At 37.3% G+C, this 21,669-nt stretch overlaps 1 protein-coding gene across 2 annotated transcripts in view; it reads right to left on the bottom strand.

Moving 5' to 3' along the window:
• Positions 1 to 21,010, bottom strand: part of STXBP6 (syntaxin binding protein 6) — a 92,428-nt gene extending 71,418 nt beyond the window's left edge. The window contains exon 1 of one of the 2 annotated variants that reach the window (XM_034417942.2): positions 20,490 to 21,010. The gene's annotated coding sequence lies outside the window, so the exon portion shown is untranslated. The remainder of the gene's footprint in view (positions 1 to 20,489) is intronic. The other variant, XM_060687452.2, reaches the window with a different exon arrangement.
• Between the last annotated feature and the right edge of the window lie 659 nt (positions 21,011 to 21,669).

Here is a 21,669-nt window from a genome sequence, read left to right as displayed (position 1 = left end):
TTCTCAGTTTAAAAGGCACAAAGCATCAATCACAGAAATTTTCATAAACGTTTCCTTCCAGTAAATTTGCTTCTACAGTCAGGGCTTCAGAATGGGGTAATTTAGAAAATAGTCCTGTTTTCTATGACCAAGAAAAGAAATTGGAATTATCAAAATTGCTATCACCAGCATGGGGTAATGGGCTATGGTACTAGAGAAAAATGTGTAAACTACTTCATTCTATGTACAAGCACTGCAAGAAACATGTACAGCTGTTAACATGAATAAATAGTTGAGGAAGAAGGAGAACCAATGGAATACAGTGCTGCCCATCCCTAACTCCTAGAACTGATCCAGAAGGATATGATGACTGATGTTATCAAAGGTTGCTGAGAGGTCAAAAAGAACAAGGATGGATGCACTACTTCTAGTCCGCTCCCACAGAGTTAATCTAAAAATGAAATCAATGTTGCTATCTTCCCATAATCCATCTTAAACCCTGACTGAAAGAGTCCAGATAATTTGCTTCATCCAGGGTCTTTTGAAGCTACCAAGTGATCACTTTCTCTAAAAAGGGAAGGTTGGAGATCAGATAAAAACTGTCCTGATTAAGTCAAGTGAAAGTTCCTTGAGGAGAGGGTTCACCAAGGCCTTCTTAAGAACCAGTAAGACCACTTTCTCCCTCAAGAAATAATTAATCACTAACCAGACCCAATTATGCAGGCAGCCTTAACCAGCCAGGAAAAGCAGGGATCTAATACAGGTGTGGCCGAGCTAGCAGTTGCAACGGCTTGTCCATTTCCTCAGGTCCAACAGGATCAAACTCCTCTCAAAGTATGGGAGCCTTAGCTCCTATAACCTCCACTGGTTCTGCCTCAAGGCTGAAGTTGACCAAAGATGAGCAACTTTATTTGCCAGATGGACAGCATATTTTTAGAGAGACATCCCCACTCCCCCTATCTCAGTGTAACTTCTTCCAACGTGGAACCGAGTCATCTGAAACATTCATTGAGTCACTATCTGTGGAGAGACAGTTACATTTTGCCCCCTTAGGTAGGCTCTAATAGCAGTTCTAGCAGCTGTTCAATCATCTTCAACTCCTGTCTTTTCCCAGTAGCTCTCTACCATCTCTTGGGTCTTTTTAGTTTCCTCAGCCTTTTCACATATCATGAAGAATTATGGGAACCATGGGCATGGAGAGGCTGCTCAGGTTCAATTTGATCCAAAGCTGTAGTCACTCTCCCATTCTAAGCAACCTGCACTGCCTATATTACTAATATGTTGAGTCATTATTTCATTTGTTGCCAGCATTTAAATAAATGTGCCTAGCAATGGACCCATTGATCACCTTGAAATGTACCAGCATCCAAATCATAAGCATTATTAGATAACTAGGTTGACCAAATACAGCTTTTAGAAAGCTTGTAAAGTGCCATGGGAATATGAAAAAAAATTATAGAAAGTTATATTATACTAATTATACTAATTTCGTTATAAATCTGTTTTATTTTTTGATACAGCAGCATAGAAAATCAGTTTATTGCTACTCAGGTGCTTCTTATTCAAGACATAATAACTTGCTGCCCAGAATGGCCTTCTCAAAAGGGTCCTCCCATCATTCATTCATTCATTCATTCATTCATTCATTCATTCATTCATTCATTCACCACCCACCTTGTTTCAGATGACTCTTTTTGCAAGTACATCACATGCTGATGGAAAAGATATAGTCCTACCTATTTGCAATAGCAACCTTAATATGACATGGCAGTTCTCAGCAAGAAACATACAAATATACAAGAAGTAAGCTACACTTCCAGTGGTATTAAAAAAGTATTCAATTGGTTTTAAATATATTACTCTTTTTTTCTCTTATTTTTTGATATCTTTCCAGGAAAGGCCAGATGTTTGCATTTCAGCCAAGCAGTTTTTTTTCACTGGAAAGTAAACACAATGCATTCAAAATCATGGGTATGTAAACATCCAGATATTTTAAGTATTTCAGGAAACAATTGCTTAAGTACATATGTTTTAAGGCATTACATATGTCATAAGTACCAAAGAGACCAGCAATTGAGGGGGTTGGGAGGAGGGGAGGGAATTAAAAAAAGATGCATTAAATCTATGAAAAGTGTGGTTTTACTCACTAAGTCTATGATAAAACACATCATATAAATGTTGGCCTCATGTTACAATCCTATACTGTATATATACTTACTTGCAAGTAATTTTCATTAAACTCTTAACTTCTGAGAAATTATAGGACACAGAAAGGTAGAACATGAAGTCACCCTTAGCTCTTAGTAGTACCTGTAGTTTTCTGGGCAACTAAACTGAAATGGTTGCCATACCTTCAGGATCTTTTTTTAAAATTTATAACTGTGGGATGATTTTATTATTGCTGTTTCTTTTCTTATTATGTTGCTGTTGCTATTATGAATTTTTGAAAAATACAAATTATACAACAATCCAGGTATATAGTACATTTAAAGTTTTTGTAATCCAGAATTTGGGGACATAATGTAACAATTATGGTATGTGCAGAAAGTCTTCACTACAATGTTTAAATTAGGGTTCTTTTAATCGCTCAATGTCTCATTTGAACTGGGATCAGATTTTAACTTTTTACCTGGCTTACATGTAACAGCCAAGGAATATCTCCCTTCCAAGTACTAACCAAGTCTGACCCTACTTAGTTTTCCTTAAGACAACAATATCTAGTTATCAGTTACCTGCCAGAAACCTGTATGGCTCTACAAATGTTTCAACAAGAAACTTGAAACAAAATACATGAGTTTTAAGTATTTAGCATTAAAATCAGAATAAAGAATAACTCCAACTGTTCCAAACTCTGCCATTAAGCTGTTCTGTGGTCTGTGCTTAGGCCATGATTTTTTTCCCAACTTTTTCTCATCCTAGTCAATATAGCAACAGGGACCTGTCATTACAGGTGTGCACAAACTTTGAGGGAGGTTTTTTTCTACCTAAAGTACCTCTCTGAGCATCAAAGTATTCAGCAGCCACATTCTCTCAAAGGTTTGGAGCAGCTACTTTGGGAACTTCTTTTTGCCATCTCTGTATTCAAATATATTTGGAGAATGCACAAAGCCCTCAAAACTATTTTGCCAAGTCTTTATGAGACAGAGGTTCTAAGCTTTAAATAACATGTTCATAAAGCAGCCTTATGAATGGTTTTGCATAGTCCAACTGACCATGGCATAAACTGTTTCTAGATTAAGTTGGATGGGTGACATGGGATGTAAAGTCCTGGATCAAAGCAGCATGAATAAAGTTCACTGAGCGCAATTTGTCATCACCAGCTGCACTACTTTCAGCTGGACAGGACCAGCATTATTACTATCCCAGCATGCCCTGAAGTTGCCACCTTCATAATTACTATTTCCACAAAAGTATAAAAGAGAAATAAATATCAACAGAGACTGGGGCCTTAATGGTGATAACCAACAACTTGAATTGGATTTGAAAGCAAACTGGCAACCAATGCAGCTCACATAACAGTGGCGCTACATGTACCATCCTAGAGGTGGCCAATACTGTCCATACCGTAGCATTCTGTACCAGTTGTAGCTTTAAATACTCTTCAAAGGTAGCTTTATAAGACACACTGCAATAATCCAACTGGAAGATGACCAAGGTAAAAGATGAATGACTGGGCTTCAGGATGCAAGAAAGGATGCAACTGGCTACAATCCAAATTTCCACAAAGATCCTCCTAGCCATGACTGCCACTTGATCTCTGAGGAGGAGTTGTGAGTCCAGAAGGACCCCCCAAGTTGCACACTGGGTCTTTCTGAAGTAGTGAAAGATAAACTCCAGATCCTGAGACTCCATGCACCCATAGCCACTCTATCTTCCCAGGATTCAGCTGAAGCCTGCTGTCCCCCATCTAGATCACTACAGTTTCCAGGCACTACAAAAGGGCAGCTATATACATATAGCGTTCCTATTTTCCCACAACAACCATCCTATAGAGTAGAGGGCTGAGAGATACTGTTTATCCTAGTGTTTTATGAACTTTAAGATGTGTGGACTTTTAAGATTTGGAATTTCCCAGCCAGCATAGAGTTCAAGTGCACGTATTTTATAGCTGCCATATTTGAAAAATGCTGATTTATACAAAGATTTCTGAGTGGCTGGATTGAAACCTGACTCTCCTGGATCATAGTCCATTATTTTACCTACATGCCACAATAGATTTGCTAAGAGAGTTTCAAAGATTGCAGCTTTCATAATACAGAGCAATAATTCACCACTGTATAAAACTGCATTTTTAAACTACTGTGTTTCTCCAAAATAAGACCCTGTCTTATATTTTTTTAAACCCTGAAATAAGCGCTTGGCATTATTGCCATGCGCTCAAAAGCCTGATTGGCTTTATTATCAGGGGATATCTTATTTTGGGGAAAACAGGGTAGCTGGTCTTACAAAATACAGGAAAAGGTGAAATACTATTTATTGTGATACTCTTGTATTATTATGAAAGAAAGGTCATTAACACAATGTAGGGAAAGTTGTTGTAATCCATGGTTTTGAATTTAAACAGGAAATAAAAGTATTCACAGTGCAAGGTGAACCATTAAAACCTTGGAAAATGTTTCATCAGCAGCTCCATCAGTATTTCACATACAAAAACCTATTTACATACTAATTTCTTGTCTTATATAAACATTCTCAATATGTTAAAGTCACAAAGATGCCAGTTCATTGTTGGTTTTGCAAAGTTTGATAACAAGGCAATTCAAAGGAACATTATAGTTTCAATTACACAGCAGTATAGTTGTTTTAATTGTTGCTAGTTGTACATCTGCCCAGAGTCATGTCCAGTGAGTTAAATGGCCATATAAATTTACTAAATACCGTATTTTTCAGACACATTTTTCCCTCCTAAAAGAGGCTGAAAATTTGGGAGCATCTTATACTCTGAATGTAGCTTTTTCAAAGCTTTTTTTTCAGCCTAATGAGGCACTAGCGAGTGAAGCATCTCCGTGCTTTGCCCTCCGACTCTCAGCTGTGCTTTAGAAGCTTTTTTTCAGTGATGCGATCTTCTGTGCTTTGCCTGCTCCCTCTGACTCTCAACTGTGAAGTTTTTTTTTCCGCCCTAATGAGGCACTAGCGAATGAAGCAATCTCCGTGGTTTGCCTGCTTTTCTCATTGCTTCTCTTTCCAAAGATCAGTTGTGCTTCAGAAGCTGTTTTTTATCCCCAAGCAGGGGATAAAATCCAGCAAACTAATGTGCTGAAGCTGACCAGACTAAGGACACTAGCCAGATGAATACCTGGTAGGCAGATTTTTTCCCCCTATTTTCCTCCCCCAAAACTAAGCTGCGTCTTATACTCCAATGCATCTTATACTCTGAAAAATATAGTACATTTTTTTTTTAAAAAGCAGAGTGCAATGCAGATATGCAACAAGCATGTTTTAAGCGCAAACAGGGCCAATACAGAGTGTGCTGGATAAGCCCCAAATATTGCTATTTAGTTTAATCATTGCTTGCTAACTAAACTGAATAACTGATTAAGTTCATATGTCAAATTAAATCATAAACCATGATTTCTAAACTACAACAGCCAGTTCATACAACAAAACCCCAAAGTAAATCCTAGTAATTACTGTATGTCTTGTGAGGGGCAGGGAATTTGTGCCATATGTGTCACCAATTTCCAATTTGCAGCATCTTTCTACTGAATTAGCAATAGGTGACAACTACAGATTTATTCCTCATCATGAAGAACATTGTAAAAAAAAAAAAAAAGAATTGGAGTTCTCCAAAACTCCTGGTGAAAAGGCAATTTAAAGGTTTGTTTTACATTGCTGTAGAATATGAAGGCAGAAAATCAGGATTGTCTCAGTAGACAACCTGTTTCTTACTTTTCCTTTTGAAAGCCTGAAAAAGAAACTAGACATGTACTTTCAAGGTGTGGCTACATTAGCATGAAATTGGTAATATTCTGAACTGATCTTGAAGTAAATTTAACAAACAAACATACAAATAAAAATAAGTAGTTGGGTTGACAGCTTTAGCAAAATTAGTTTTCAATTAGTGAAAGATGTCAATTGTTCAATTTTATATTAATATTACATACAAAGTAGGCCATCATAACTTTTGCAGTAAACTTTAATATTTTTGTGTGGGAAAAAACATTGCAGTAAACTTTAATAATTTTTGTAAGGGAAAACATAGCGCAATAAGAGCAGTTTCCAAAGCAGTTTCAATAATAACTATTAACAGTGTTAAGATTTTTGCTTTAAAGAAAAACTATTCTACATTTATCAGAAATTGAATTATGTAGCAAATAAGATTCCACATTGCTTGCAGATTTTATTTCAGGCATGAGAAATCTCTCTCGTTAAGATAGTCAATAGTGGCCAGATATAACCTTGACTCTTCTACAATGAAACTTTATGAAATGTAATTCATATCATGAAATGTGCAACACAACTATAAGAATATTGAAACAAGTATGCATACCCATCTCTACTTTGAAAGCTAGACTACTTCTTTCACACAATGCAGTAAGGAATAAACAGCCAAAGTAATTTTAGCTGCTTCATGAGGCTCATGATAATCATCTGACACTATAATAAAATGCGTTTTTTTCATGTATCAGGATTTTTATTTATTCCTTTATGGGTGTTTTGTAAGCCCAATACATTTAAAGAAGTAACAAGAGTAAAGATAGAAGCAGGGTTTTTTTAATAGCTGTCTAGATTTGGAATCTATCTAGCCACATTCAAGCTCAGTTTCAGATAAAAGTATTTCAAGACAAACTAAGAGGATCAGGACATAAATGGCAAGCAAAATCCAGAAAGAAGTTAAAGAAATAACTGTAAAGTTACTGAAAATAGGGCTTATAGAGTCATCAATAAATCATTCCATTATTTAAAATGAACATGTGCAAAAAAGGGAATAATTTTGTTCACATGTAATAAAAGACCATTTTATATTACAGATATTATTCCTATGGTGTGAAAGTTTCTTCACTGCAGAATGAATAACGAACAAGTACCTTTTCTATTACTGCTATGTGAGGTACCACTAAAGCATCACAGCCATGGCATTTACTTGGCTTTCTCCCAACAACCCAAGCATGAAACTGAGATAGAACACCAATATCTCAGTTTCTAGAAATGGCAGGAAGCCAAACATGGGGGAAAAAAAACCCAACTGCAACTCAGAATTTAAGCATCTCCTTATTTTGAAGGTTGAGGGTAGGAAACTGTTTATAAAGAAACCCAATGAGCATAGGAAAAAAATATTCTTATTTCGTTCTATGAATTTATAGTGACAGCAATCAACTGACATTAAACTTATTCATTTTTAAATAAAGGGCTCGGAATGTCTTTTATCTACAGTGCTTTTAATACATTTTTCTAAAGAAGATCAAGTTGGAATGAAAGCCTAACCTTACAATACTTAGATTTAGCCGCTGTTAACTTACAAATTGTTTTCAGAATATTTAGTCATTCTGTTGCATCAGTCATGAGATAGACGTATTTTGCTTACAGCATATTTTGATGAGTAATGAATATGATTTCATGTGGATACAATGCATCCAGCTATTTCTCAAGTCACATACATGACACAGAAGCTGAATTCAGCAGGTCATAAGTAATAGTTCATACAAATAATTGAGAAAGATTAATAAATGATGACATATTAGCACATGAGCATAATTCATTAAGTAAATATTAGAAGCATGAAGCCATCACCTTGCTTTATTACCAGAAGCAGCTTTTGCTCTGACTTCTTAAACTCTTTTCAAAATGGTCCTTTCAGAATGCAAACTGCAACAAACAAGAAGCCAATTGACCTAAGAAAATTTGATACCACTTTTTTTTTAAGCTAAGATTTGATTGGTTTACAATAATCTTCAGGTTACAACAGCAGTTGGGACCATGGATTGCTGTCACTAAGTGATGCGATCATAAAGCACAATGTCATATGAATGCATCACTTAGAATTGACAATCCCTGCAGTCCTGGCTGCCATTGTAACACACATTATTAAATGGTAAGAGGCAGAAGTCTCAGGTTAAGGAGCTGGGGGTGGGGATGGGAGGGTGCTGTAGGCACACAGGCTGGTGGGAAGAATGGGTTGGCTGGGGAGGGAAGTGAGCAAGTGAAGGGGTTGCTGCAATACTATATGAGTGCTGCTGGATGGATGTACACTATGGAGTGCAGGTGGGGGGTACTGAGGGCAGGTCCACACTATAGTGTATGAGATCTCTGCGACAGACTTACAGGAGGCAGTCTTGTGACCTTCCTTCTTGTCAACCCTTTTATTGACTTTGCTTGTGGGAAGCTGACAAGGAAGGTTGCAATGGTATAAATGGCAATCATGTGATTGAAATTCACTGTGACATTGTAATAACAAGCACAGTGATTACAATGTCACTGTGAGCACCCCAGATCAGAACCAGGTGATTGTGGGGAGACTGTGACAGCTTCAACTTCACAGATCAATCATGCGATCCCTGATTCATCACTGCTATATTCTAAACAGTCACCGAATGAGTAGTCATAATTTGAGAACTAACTATAATGGCTATTCATAATGACAAATAATTACTTTCATCAAGTATAACAGGAGTACCCAACCCCCAGGCCACTGCCCACTACTGGGCCATGGACTATTCAGAATTGGGCCATGTGAGTGGCTGGCTGGAGTGTACACACATGTGCGTGCAGCTCAACTTGCATGAGCGGTGGGGTGGCAGGCATTTGTACATGTCGGCCCGCCGCTTGTGCAAGTTGAACTGGGTGCTTGTCCATTGGCCTGCTGCTTGTGCAAGAATTGCTTGCGCACACACACCAGGCCACCATTCCCGTGGCCCAGTTTACCTTTCTCCACTTCCAGCTGGGCCACTAAGCCACAAAGGCTGCACACTGCTGAAGTAAAATATGGATTTTGAATAAATACTCATGTGCAACTGATCTTGAATAAGAGCATGAACACAATAACCACTATAAGATGTTTCCCAAATGCCTAAAAGAAGAGCAGAAGCATTACATGACTTGCTAACTGCAAAGAAATAAGTTTTGTTTTCAATTCCTTTTTTATCTTACTTCTAGATGTATATATGTTAAATGAGTAGGCACAGAAATCTAGAAGCAATTCCATAGAAGGCAGAAAAATCATTGTCAATTTCTCAGTGCGCAACAATAGATTTTGAAAAGAATCTTTAGGGAACATATACTTTATTGTCCAAAGCTTCATGTGAATTAAAGTGAGGTCATACTTTGGAAGACATCCAACTGGTGTCTAGTACTGGTTGTGTATATGTCTGTGAGAGAGGAAAAAAAGAAGAAATCTAATGGTTTACAGAATCAAATAAAAAATTAAAGAATCTCAACATCTTTGCTCATTGGGAGTTGTCTGAAGCTATAAAGGTATTCTTATGTGTTTTGGGTTGTTTTGTTGTTAAATTACACTGATCTTTATTATGGTATTATGCTTTATGCAAGGCACTGAGAGACACTGGATTGCGGCAGGGAAGTTATCCGGTTAATACATAAATAATGTGCCAACTGTGACATTTCATGGAGATGTCAGATACAGACACTGTGACATTTCATGGAGATATCAGATGCAGCTACTGTGACATATAGCTTCCTCACATTCAGCTTAGACGGCTCTAAATACAATATAGGCTTGTTTTTAAAAACCAATTAAACACTAAAGCTGAAACAACAAATAGACAACATGTTAAATAATTCTGTTTTCTAAAGAAGGATGTGTGAACTGCAAAAAGAGAAATAGATGCAGATGTAATACTCTAACAACTGTGCAGTACAGCACATTAAGTTCTCAGTTTTCTGACTGCCATACCTGTATGCAATAACTGTATATTTTCAGTATCACTAAACCCTGTTAATGCACACAAATCTTTCTTTTTATTTTGAAAATGAGTTCTTAATGGCAAAGCAATTCAAAATACGTTCAGTATCCCACTTGATTGAAAAACTAATTCAAGTTGCTATACAGTTCTCCATTACTCTCAGTAAGGGTAACTTCATCTGACTTAAGCCCAGAAATTCAGTCTCAGAAAACAGTCACATTCTAATTAAATTATATTTATTTAGAAGCAATATATAAGGCACCTGTCAAATTCTAAATAGTAGGCAGTTGCAAAAATAAAACAATTTCTGGCTATCCCATCTTAACACACATAAGTGTTAAAATGAAAAATGAGGCAGGCTGCTGTAGATCAGCTACTTCTGCAGAAAAATATTGCACAATAGGTAAATCAGAAAATAATTCTTAATATTATTGAGTATAATATGAACTGATAAGAGGGAATGTTTTCTCTATCAGCTCTCCTTTCCATTTCCAAAAGGCAAACTGTACAGTGAAAGCTAAGCAGAAAGAAAAGAAGGAAAACAATTGCATTACGGTAATAAACATTGTCAAGTTTTTCTTGACAGGTTTCCTTTGATGAGGAAGTATACTCCACATATTGGAACCAAATGACAGGTTTCCTTTGATGAGGAAGTATACTCCACATATTGGAACCAAATATTGGTGCAACTTCTTCTTTTTGTTTTCACATACACAGCTTAGTTGTTGTTGTTGAAAAAAAAAAACCATAAGACTGAGGAATCCATTCCGTTCTTTGTTTTATTCTTAAAGTAGGCTATTAAATTAAGTAGAATCTTGTGAATAATTATATACTAGGTTTTTCTTACCTCATGTGGTGAAACATTAAACTATAAGCATGCTCTCAGATGAAACATAAATTAACATCTTTGTATTCCCCCCATCTCTCCTCTCCACGACTAGTTCATTTGATGATATTATAAAAAAAAATGTTCCAGGAAATAATGCAACATCAGTTCAACTTGTTTTTTTTTAAAGATAATGTTGGCAGCAAGTATTTTTTTTTAACTTATTAGAGCCTTTTCGAATTAACACTTAGATTGTCCAAAAGAAAGGCTAAAGGATTCTGCCAGTCCCCAAAAGAATTTCAAAACCTTCATATCATCTCTGGATTCACATATTGATTTAAGAATGTGCTAGCATTCTAGAAGAAAGAAATGCACTATTCTAAATTTAAGCACTTGCAGAAGGTAAAGGCTTCCATTCTATTACAATAAAGTCTCTAATGCATTGGCTTGCCTGGGCCCCACTGAATGAAGAGGAAATATTTTGGGCTGCACACATAGTTAATGTACATAGTTACACATACATACACATACATAGTTAATGTATTTAAATCATAAATTAATGTTAAAAATTATGATCTTGTGGGGTTGCAGTACTTGCTGCCCAGGGGCGCATGTAGCCTACAGGCTGAGAGATGGACATGCTTGCTCTAAAGAAAGGATGTTTTACATGTCAATCCTAGAAAATTTCAGTTTATTTAAAAGTACATAGGTCTATTGAAGTTCACGATACAAGAGAACTATAGTGATTCTGTAGTATATACAATTCATTTGCCAGTACAAAATGATTCTTTTCTTAGCTTGAAAAGTTACAAAGGGTATTTTTAAAAATTATAAAAATAAATTTGAGACCACAGTTACTCTTTAAGAATATTTGTGCTCAAAAGCATTTCTTCACAAATAACTAGGATTATTAGAAAGCTTAGTTTGGAGTATGAAATTATTAACAACATTCCTGAAAAGGTAACAATTATAGGTTGAAGCAACGTGAAGGTGAATGGGTGTTATTAAAGAACATAAGTCAAAAGGTTTGATTACATAATAGTAAGTCCTGTCTTTCAGAACCAAGGATTGAACTGCCATTTACTTCTCATTAAAAGATAAACCTTGACAAAATGAACAAAAAAGCAGCCAAGCTGATCCAACATGCATAAAGCTAACACTACCACCTTTCAACTCAGATGAGACAAAAACCCAACACAGGAATTTTAAAACAAGAAATAATTTTATCTTAGTGTAGAATTGGCTGTATTACACACCTGATGAATTGTACCTGAACCTTTGTAATACAACTTTAGCATTCCTCCTTTCCTAAACATGCCTTATGGCAATATTTTTATTATCTAAATTGGGAATAAAGAAACAAATCTATTTTTTTAAGTTTGTGTTTAAGTTTAAGTTTTGAATGTGAGAAGCACATTCCAAATATGCAGTTACGGAATGTGTAACAATAATTTCCATTATGGAAAAGTGCACGTGTGAATCTATATACAAATATATACATATATTAATGCCATTTGATGGCTTGCTGGCTGTTTTCTATTCCTTGAATCATAATTCTAATTACTGCAGAAGCAAAAAGGAGAATATTTTTAGCAACTCAAATAGTTCATTTCATATACTACCACATGAAAAGATAATAGCAAATATGTGAGAGCCGTAAAAGAAGTCTGGATAGGAACAAAGTAAAACATAAACACAAAGCAATAATGTTTAATTATTATGCTTATATTACAGTGAAACTTTAGAGAACTGCTAGATAATTAATGCTGTTTGGTTTCCAGGATTCTCAAAACAGAACATGTGTTTGCATGTTAAAAGTTTCTGCTACCTTTGACTATATTCAGACATCATGCTAGGCCAAATGTTTAAATCCCTACTAAGTTGCCCAAAGATACAAGCAACTGGTTAGCTTTAGAAAATAAATGAATGGGTCACAATTCCAATTATCCCGATATAACCATTCTGGCCTGGTGAACGTTGAAACTTCAGTTCTGAGCTAGCAAATCATTGCCCTACAAAAATTAACATTAAAGCCCTGACTAAAGTAGGCCAACAGTATCATAACTGGTCAAAAAGCCCAGACCATCAACCTCTAAAAACATCATAATGACTGAACTATATCACACCAATGAACTTAAAACCAGCTTATATTTAAAAGTAAATAGCCTGACATATTTATAGTCCCATAGTTACACTCGTGAAAGCTTGAAACTTTGAGTAGTTTTATTTTATTTATTTTATTTTATTTATTTGTCAAGCATGTATAACAGATATAAGTATAAACATGATTATGAATACAGGAACTGGATACAAATAAATGGGGACAGTAGGATAGGGACGGTAGGCACATTGTTGTGCTTATGCACGCCCCTTACAGACCTCTTAGGAATAGGGTGAGGTCAACAGTAGACAGTATAAGTTAAAGTTATGGGGGTTTGGGGATGAAACCACAGAGTCAGGTAGTGCATTCCAGGCATTGACCTCTCTGTTGCTGAAGTCGTATTTTCTGCAATTAAGTTTGGAGCGGTTTACCTTAAGTTTGTATCTATTGTGCACTCATGTATTGTTGCAGTTGAAGCTGAAGTAGTCATTGACAGGTAGGACGTTGTAGCAGATAATTTTGTGTACTACACTCAGGTCAGACCGAAGGCAGCATAGTTCTAAGTTGTCTAAGCCCAAAATTTCAAGTCTGGTGGCATAAGGTATTCTGTTGCGAGCAGAGTAGTGGAGGACTCTTCTTGTGAAATATCTCTGGACTTGCTCAATTGTATTAATGTCTGATATACACTGCGGATTCCAGACAGATGAACTGTATTCAAGAATTGGTTTAGCAAATGTTTTGTATGCTCTATTTAGCAGTACAATATTACCAGAGAAGAAGCTATGCAAGATTAGGTTACCAACTCTTAATGCCTTTTTGGCAATGTTATTACAGTGGGCTCTGGCACTTAGATCATTAGAGATGAGTACTCCAAGGTACTTGACAGAGTGAGGGTTGTCTACGAGGTCATATCCGCCCAGTTTGTATTTGGTGTTCTGATTTTTTTTACCAATGTGTAAGACAGACCATTTGTTGGTTGAGATTTGGAGTTGCCAATTGTTTGACCATTCTGACACATAATCAAGGTCTTTTTGTAGGGCAGCAGCATTGTCAGTGGTGTTGAATAGTTTTACATCATCAGCAAAGAGAAAGCAGTTGCTTATAATATGATTGCAAAGGTCATTTATGTAAAGTATAAAGAGTGTTTGTCCTAAAATGCTGCCTTTGGGGACACCGCTGTTAACAGGTTCATGGTTTGATAGGGTGCTCCCTATTTTGACTACTTGTTGCCTGTTTGACAGGAAAGCAGCTATCCACTTATGCAGGGATCTGGAAATGCCATAAGATTTTAGTTTTAGAAATAGTTTGTCATGTATCACTGAATCAAAGGCTTTATAGAAGTCTATGTACATTGTGTCTATTGCTTTGCCCTGGTCGAGTTGTGTAGATCATATGTTTTTGCAGTGTAGGAGTTGCAGATTACAGGACAATTTTTTTGCAGTTGATTACTGCAAAGCTTCAAATCGCACTAGGTTCTATTACCACTATATTTCTATAAAGTATATTATTCATTTCTTTAAAACTTTATCCATGAGATGTATACAGCCCACCTTCCCTTATAGCCCCAGAGCAAGGAGATATGAATATTGCGTTATTTCTTGTATATAGGGTTTTATACGATATCCAGCACCCCACTCTTGAGGAGGGATGGGTTTTTTTCTATTTTACACAAGTATTTTGGGTTATACCACCAGACAGCACTGCATGAATTGGGAATTCTCAGATTTGGGTAGCCAGATATTATTCTATGGGTTCAAACCCTTTACTGGGAATTGAACTTATTGATCCTTGGACTTTAGATGAATGCATACAGTGCTAGAATTCTTGATTTTAAGGAAAAATAAAACTGAATACTGTATAGTCAAATATGTATCTTAAACTTCAAAGTACTTATTTCAATAACCCTAGAGCAACAATTAAATTCATCTAACAGATAAAATAGCTCAGATCTGTTCTTAGTTGGAGACTAAGCATGCTGCAGGTCCTTCAAGGGTGTCTGAAAAGCAGAACTTACCCAGTTATCTGGGAACATTTTGGTCCTGTTGGACCCAAGGAAATATGGACAGAGTGACGGTTACCTAGGAAGTGGTATGTGGGTGGGTCCTAGTAATGATCAATTGATCTTGAGGGAGGAGGCATTTCTAGCACTATTTAAAGAGGTATTGGTGTGCCGTCTTCTCAAGAAGTCATTTCTGGATTCCACTGTTCTGGATAATTTTCATCCAGTCACTCATCTCCCCTTTCTAGAAGTGATATAAAAAGTAGTTGTTCTACAGTTCTAGAGCAGCAGTCCCTAACCTTCCCAGCTTGGCTGCTTGGCATGCGGGGAGGAGGGTATGTGAGAGTGGCAGGTTGGTGCACAGTTCCATGTGTGCGAGCTGCAGGCAAGTGCACCCTCTGCTCGCATGAATGGCACTTCATGCGTGCTTGCCTGCTGCTCATGCTAGTAGTACTTCACGCACGTGGACTTGCCCACTGTTTCTGTGGCCTGGTTACAAAAAGGCCACAGCCAGGGATTGGAGACCCCTGCTCTAATGGATCTTTGATGACACTATTATCTGGACCCCTTCCACTCAGGAATATGGGATAAAAACAGCATTGGTGATGCTTTTGAATTACCTCTGAGAAGAGTTGGATGGATGGAGGTAACACATCCATCCTAGTTCTTCTTCACCTCTTGGTAGCTTTTGCTTACCATATCCTTTTGTCTTGGCTTTGGAAGCTGGGGGTGGGGAGACATGGTTCTATGCTGGTTAACATCCTTCTTCTGAGGCTAGTTTCAATCACTCTTGATTGGGACTAAGAGGTCCATTCTATGGCCCCTGCTTTGTGGCACCATAGGTTTCAGTGTTTTCTCCACTCCTTTTTAGCATCTACATGAAGCCGGGGTAATGGACAAAAAGATTGATAGTATAGAGCAAAGTAAGAATTTGAAATACAATTACATTCATGATGTATACTATGACCCTGCATCACATCAGAAATCCCATAGAAAATTAAATATTTTTATTTTTTTAAAATATTTTTATTTTTTAAAAATATTAAAAAGTAACCATCATGTGGTATGAATAGAGACTCTACATTACTGGCTGTCTAAGATATTAGCACATTCAATAAGGTTTTTTCCCCTATAACTCAGAATGAAGGCATTCCATACTGTAAAAGAAAAGTTAACAAAAACATCAAAATAAAGATTTAAAAATTTGTATCTTGCACAAATCAAGTACCTGACTTCATTTAAAAATTAGTTATTTGCTAATGTCAAATTAAATACTGTACAAATCTTTTTTTCTTTTTGCTCAAGTGCACGATGGCAATATTGAGACAGTGACTGAATACCATGAGATTTTATAAATCAAGGAAATTAAAAGTAATTAACATTCCTTGCAATCCTTTGAGGACAGGAAATCATGTGTTCATCTATCCTGCTGCAGTATAAATCATGTTGGAGCTTCTGACATCACAAATTATTCTGATTTTGTCCTGTTTAACTGGTGACTGCTTTATATCCAAAAATACTTTTTTCTTTTTCTGATCAAATTGCATAAATTTGCAGATTTACTATAAGCATAAACCTACTATCAATAATATTCAAGTTAAATTAAATTAGATAATATTAAGTGAGAGTTATAAACTCTGTTAAGATACCAGTTTACTCTAAATGTTATGATTTATATGAATTAAAATAGTTTCTCTAATAAAAAAAAGCTGTTTTAAAATAAAAAAAAAATTCTCAAAAAAAAAAAGCTGTTGAAATGTACAACTTGATAAAAGGTTTTTGGCCAAGTTTGTACAACATACTAATCCAGACTAACTGACAACATAAAATTCCAGAGGCAAACAATTTGTTTTTATAGTTGTGGCTAATATATTGTAAACTGCTTTGAGACGTATTAACACAAAAAGCATTACAAGACTACGCCATACAAATAATTCCTTCCAAGCAACAAAACAGTTCCCAAATCGAACACTTCAAAAGGAAAATTGATCTGTCCAGAAATATAGTATGTATGATACTATATTTCACACACATACAGAAAGATAGCTAGAGGGACGGAGGGAGAGGATGGGGGGGAGGGGGAACTGCTCTAAATTCATTCCAGGAACCAACTAAAACTGGAGGAAGCTATAGGAGCTCCTGTTTGCTCCTACCCTTGAAATGCTCAAGATTAGAATTGTATAGAACTCTAGGACTTTCTAACTACAAAGGAGAAACATGCCAGGAGAATACAACAAAATATATTTAAAAACAGGTTCATGTTATTCTTCTCTTCGCTACCTCCCAATAGTGCTTCTATTGTTCTTGCCCTAGGGTGGTTAACATTTTAAAAAGTCTCTCTCTCTCCTTCTCTCCCTCTGTGTGTGTGTGAGAGTTGCTTATCAATTGACTGTAACAAATACCTCTGCCTCATAGTGTACCTGCAAGCGATTTTATAGTGCTGATTTGGTTAGCTCAGCTCATGGGACTTCAGAGGCCTATGCATTGCTTCAGACTTGTTATGTAATTATTTAAAAAAGTGTTATGACAGGTATTGGCTTCACATTATCATACACTCAAAAACATATTTTTGGAATTGAATATGGAACATGGCATAGTTGTAATGCCAAACTGTAATAATATTGCCAAATGGCTAGTTTCAGAAGGCAGATTAACTGAAATGCAAGTAAATAAACTTTTTTTAAAAAAAAATATTCTATAAAAGCAACAATAAAACATTTCCAACAATGTTAGGATTGGTTTTAATGGAGGATAAAGATAAACAAGACACAACAGAAAGAGTGATGCAACTTTTGTGCTTGAACAGACATTACCTAGAATAAACTCACAGCATTCCTAAAGGTTCAGAATACGACTGATCAAGGAAAATGCACCATTATTCAAATCACTTTAAAAATGTCAACTATACCTTATGCATACAGCCTTCTAGGCATTCACTTATATTTTAAACATTCAAATGTTTCTCAGTCACATGAAAAATCAATAGTTACATTCCACTACTCAAACTATTTTATCTGAAGAACCAAACACAGACTAAAATCCAACCATTCGGAAAAGATGTCTGTCCATGCAGCAGGACTTTTCCCTTCCTTTATTTCCCAGATGTGCTCTGGATGATTCCCCAGCAGGGTTTGGATAGTATGAGGAAATGTAAATTATCCCTACACCTACTGATATAATACTAACTGGATGCAACTCACAAAGTTTACATCATGAGATATTCATAGATATTCTTTACGACTCCTAAAATTACTAAATAATATTGACGTCGAAATAATAGGCCATAGGCTTTCAACCAACGATTGGTTTTCTTTTGTATTAAAATAAACATTGCCCGAGAATAGGAAAATACAAAGTTTTCCTGCAAAAGGTTTGCACAGTTTAGGCTAAATTCCAATTGTGTTAACAATTGAGTCCATTGAAAAGAGGCCTTTTCCTGTACTTTAACTGGAACTTTTTTGATCTTTCAGAGGCAACTTCTACCTTCCTAAAATGTGTGCTTGTTTTTTTTTCTTAAGAAACTTGTAAGTTAAAAAAATAATAGTAGCCTTTCTTTTAAAAATGGTTTCCCAGCTAAGGTGCTAACTTAAGAAATATGAGATAGAACCATAAGGGTGGAATAGATTAGGGTACAAAACTGATTTGCCTGTTTAAGCAGTGGAAAACAAAACACAAAAAAATAGAAAAAAATGATAGCAATTGATAATTATGGTATATCAAATGGCAATCAATTGCTGAAAGCAATAGATCTGAAAGTTGTCAGACAAGAAAAGAAAATCATTAAAAAATTCAAGACTTTAAATCTGTTATCCTTTTATTGATGGATCGAAATTATTGGGTATGATTTTTACTGTTAACTTCAAGATATCCACTGCAACTCTCGTATGTCCGTTGATCTTAAGTATTCTAAAGTTCTATCTAAATATATATTTAATATTATTAAAATAAATTACTTTTATAGTTGCTGACTAGGCTTTGATAAGTATGTGTGTGTGTATACACATACACACATTATTTTAGGGAGGTTCAATCTTTATACTAAAGCAAAGATGTCAGGAAATGTTCCCAGGATTATTCTTGCACTTCAACTAGAATTCTTGGGGAAATTTTAAGAAACATGCATCTGAATAAAAAAATATGAAATAACAGGAACCTGTTACTGAGGGAAGTAAAAGAATTAAATTGTAAAAAACTGAACACTTAAGACTGATTCATGATGATAAATTCTGTTTTGATAGAAAAACTACCAGAGCCTTTCTGCTTTTCAACATATATGCTTTTATTTTAAAATCTTTGAAAAAGTATTGAAGTCCAATCTATGGCCAAATTAATCTTCTTGACTGTTAACTGTGCCATGATGGTTATCAAAAAATGGACATTTATAGTTAACACACATTAGACTATATCACCTAGCACTAATTAGAATTTCAGTCATTCGAAGAATTGAAGCATAGGCTTCGGAGTACTAGAAGTACTAATGGATTTCTACGCCATCCTCATTATTACCTCAAAACAAATTCCACTGCTTACATCAAGTTAAGTGTGTTTTGATCTCTTAAAGTAAAGGATTACAATAATGAAAAATCTAGCCACTAGAGGAGCGAGTGGGTGTAAGGAGCATCCATTTCTGGACTGCATAAGAACGCTTGGACCACTTCCCACTATACAGGCTTTTAAACCCCACAAGTCCAGCATCAAGCAAACTGACTAATAGATTTTTGGAGAAGGAGGAAAGAGAGCAAGAGACAGAAACCATGCGGACAAGACAGAAGGGAATGCAACTTCTCCCATTCAATTGAATGAAGCTGGCGTGGCCAAACTGCTCATTTCAGCAGCGCTCTGCATAAATGAAGTCGGAAGGGAAGGAGAAGAGGCGAAGTGCCAAGAGGCGCGTTCAGGGCGTGAGCTGCCCCGTTTTCCAATCCGGAGATGAAGCCGCTCGCTCTGTTTAGTTAGTCTTCCCGAAGGCAGCCTCGCCGACTTTGCCCCGAGCGCTTAGGAAAATGGAGGCGATTCCAGCTTCAATTCTGGAGGGGTTTGTTTTTTTTTTTTTTACCTTCCCCTCCATCGCCATGCAACTCATATTTTACGCAGTACGGAACCGAACATCTCTCCGATCACTTGAAAGCTGTTTAATGAATGTAAGCCAGCCCAATGAACTTTTTTTTCCTCCCCCAACGCAAAATGTATTCAGATTCCGATGCGTATCTATAATATGCACCAGCACAATAAGCAAACTCGGAAAAACGATTAGATCTCTCTCTCTCTCTCTCTCTCTCTCCTCCAGAGGATCCCGTGCAGAGCTCTCCTTCTTGGCAGAATTGGGCAAAATATTCACCGCGCCATCCCAAATCTCTTTCAGCGAACCGGGCGGGCTGGACGGGGCGAGCTTTCGCGCCAGGCTTCAGACGCAAGACATTCCCCTCCCTTTCTCCGCGCGTCGACAGCCCGCGATCGGTCTCCACTCCCACGAGAGAACCAGCCCCGGAGAGAGCTCCGGAGAAGTCGCAGAAGGAGCGCGGGGCACGTCTCACCCACCTTATTCTCTTCGACTAGCCTCGCCTGCGTTCTTTCTGAATCAACCTCCCAACTTCAGGGCGACTTGCGCGGGGAAAAAAAAGAGCAGAAAGAAAGGGGGAAGAGATTGCCGAGTCCCCTGGCGCTTTGGGGAAAAAAAAATAAAATAAACCCCCGTACATCGCAACTACCTTCAGCGAGACCTACCTTCCCGCCGCCCCGCTCCGGACTCTTGCCTTCTATGGCTCCAAGCAAAACGACGACCCTGCACGCAAAGGGTTCGGCCAGCAAAACAGTAATTAATCAATCAGACCCATGAGCCCAAGCGGGGGAAAAAACTCTTTGCCGCCTTCTTCTTCTTCCTCCTCCTCCTCCTCCTCCTCCTCCTCTTCCACGCTCCTTTAAGGCACTTTAACCGGAGCGGCTCTCACAGCTCTTTCCCCGCCAGCGAGCGGGGCTACCCAGCTGTGAGCCAGCGGTGGGAAGAGAAGCGCCACGTGCCTGCGCGGAGCCAATGGAAAGAGGCAGCCGCGAAACCTTCCTAGCTCTGCCCTCCCTTCTTCTGGCTTGTCCCATGTGATCACCTCGAGAGCTTAAGTTCAGGTTTGGGCACCGACCTGGAGGAGGAAGCGGTGAGGAGAAGGTGTGGGATGAGTTAGCAATGCCCGCGGAGTTGTTGCGGGTGGTTGGTTCTCCTCGCGAGTGGGAATGTCCCTGGGAACAAGAAGGGAAGTGGAAGGGGAAGTGAAGGTAGGGTGGGTTAATAAAGGGAGGGAAGAAGTGGAACAGCTGTCCTCAAACGGGTCCCCTTCAGGTAGTCTTATTTATGTGATTTCCAGTCTGTGATCAAAGGTCTGGGAATTAGGGAAGTTGTAGTCCGCCCCACCTGAGGAGCACTAGATTGTTTGTGAATCTTTTGGCATATTATCATATTCAAATTGTAGGAGTATGCTACAGTTCTGGCTTTGTGTCTCATTATGTATCTTTAATTTACTTAACAATATAAGGGTGTGTGAAGATTGGAGTTCTACTACTGCAAGGCTACTTGAATTACTACTCCTTCCCTATGGAGCGTGTGTTGTAATGAGTAGGTGGTGAGAAAGCTCTTCAAAGAGTTGCAAATGGAGCAGTTCCTTACTCTGTCCGGTAACTGGATTAGCAAGATTCTTCTCTAATGGGGGAAGTTGGGCAATTTTAATTGTAGGTGAAAAGAAAGGACAGCTGGCATAAGAATAAAAAATACCTGACTTTTTTTTATACAAGTGTAGTCCTCGTTGAGCCCAACATTTATGTTGTTATGTGAAACATTTGTTAAGTGAATTTTGCCCCATTTTACGACTTATCTTGCCACACTTATTAAATTGAATCACTGCAGTTGTTAAGTTAG

Source organism: Pantherophis guttatus, chromosome 1, assembly GCF_059756535.1.
Source record: "Pantherophis guttatus breed Tessera chromosome 1, ASM5975653v1, whole genome shotgun sequence".
Taxonomy (NCBI): Eukaryota; Metazoa; Chordata; class Lepidosauria; order Squamata; family Colubridae; genus Pantherophis; species Pantherophis guttatus.
This window is presented reverse-complemented; position numbering and strand designations above follow the sequence as displayed.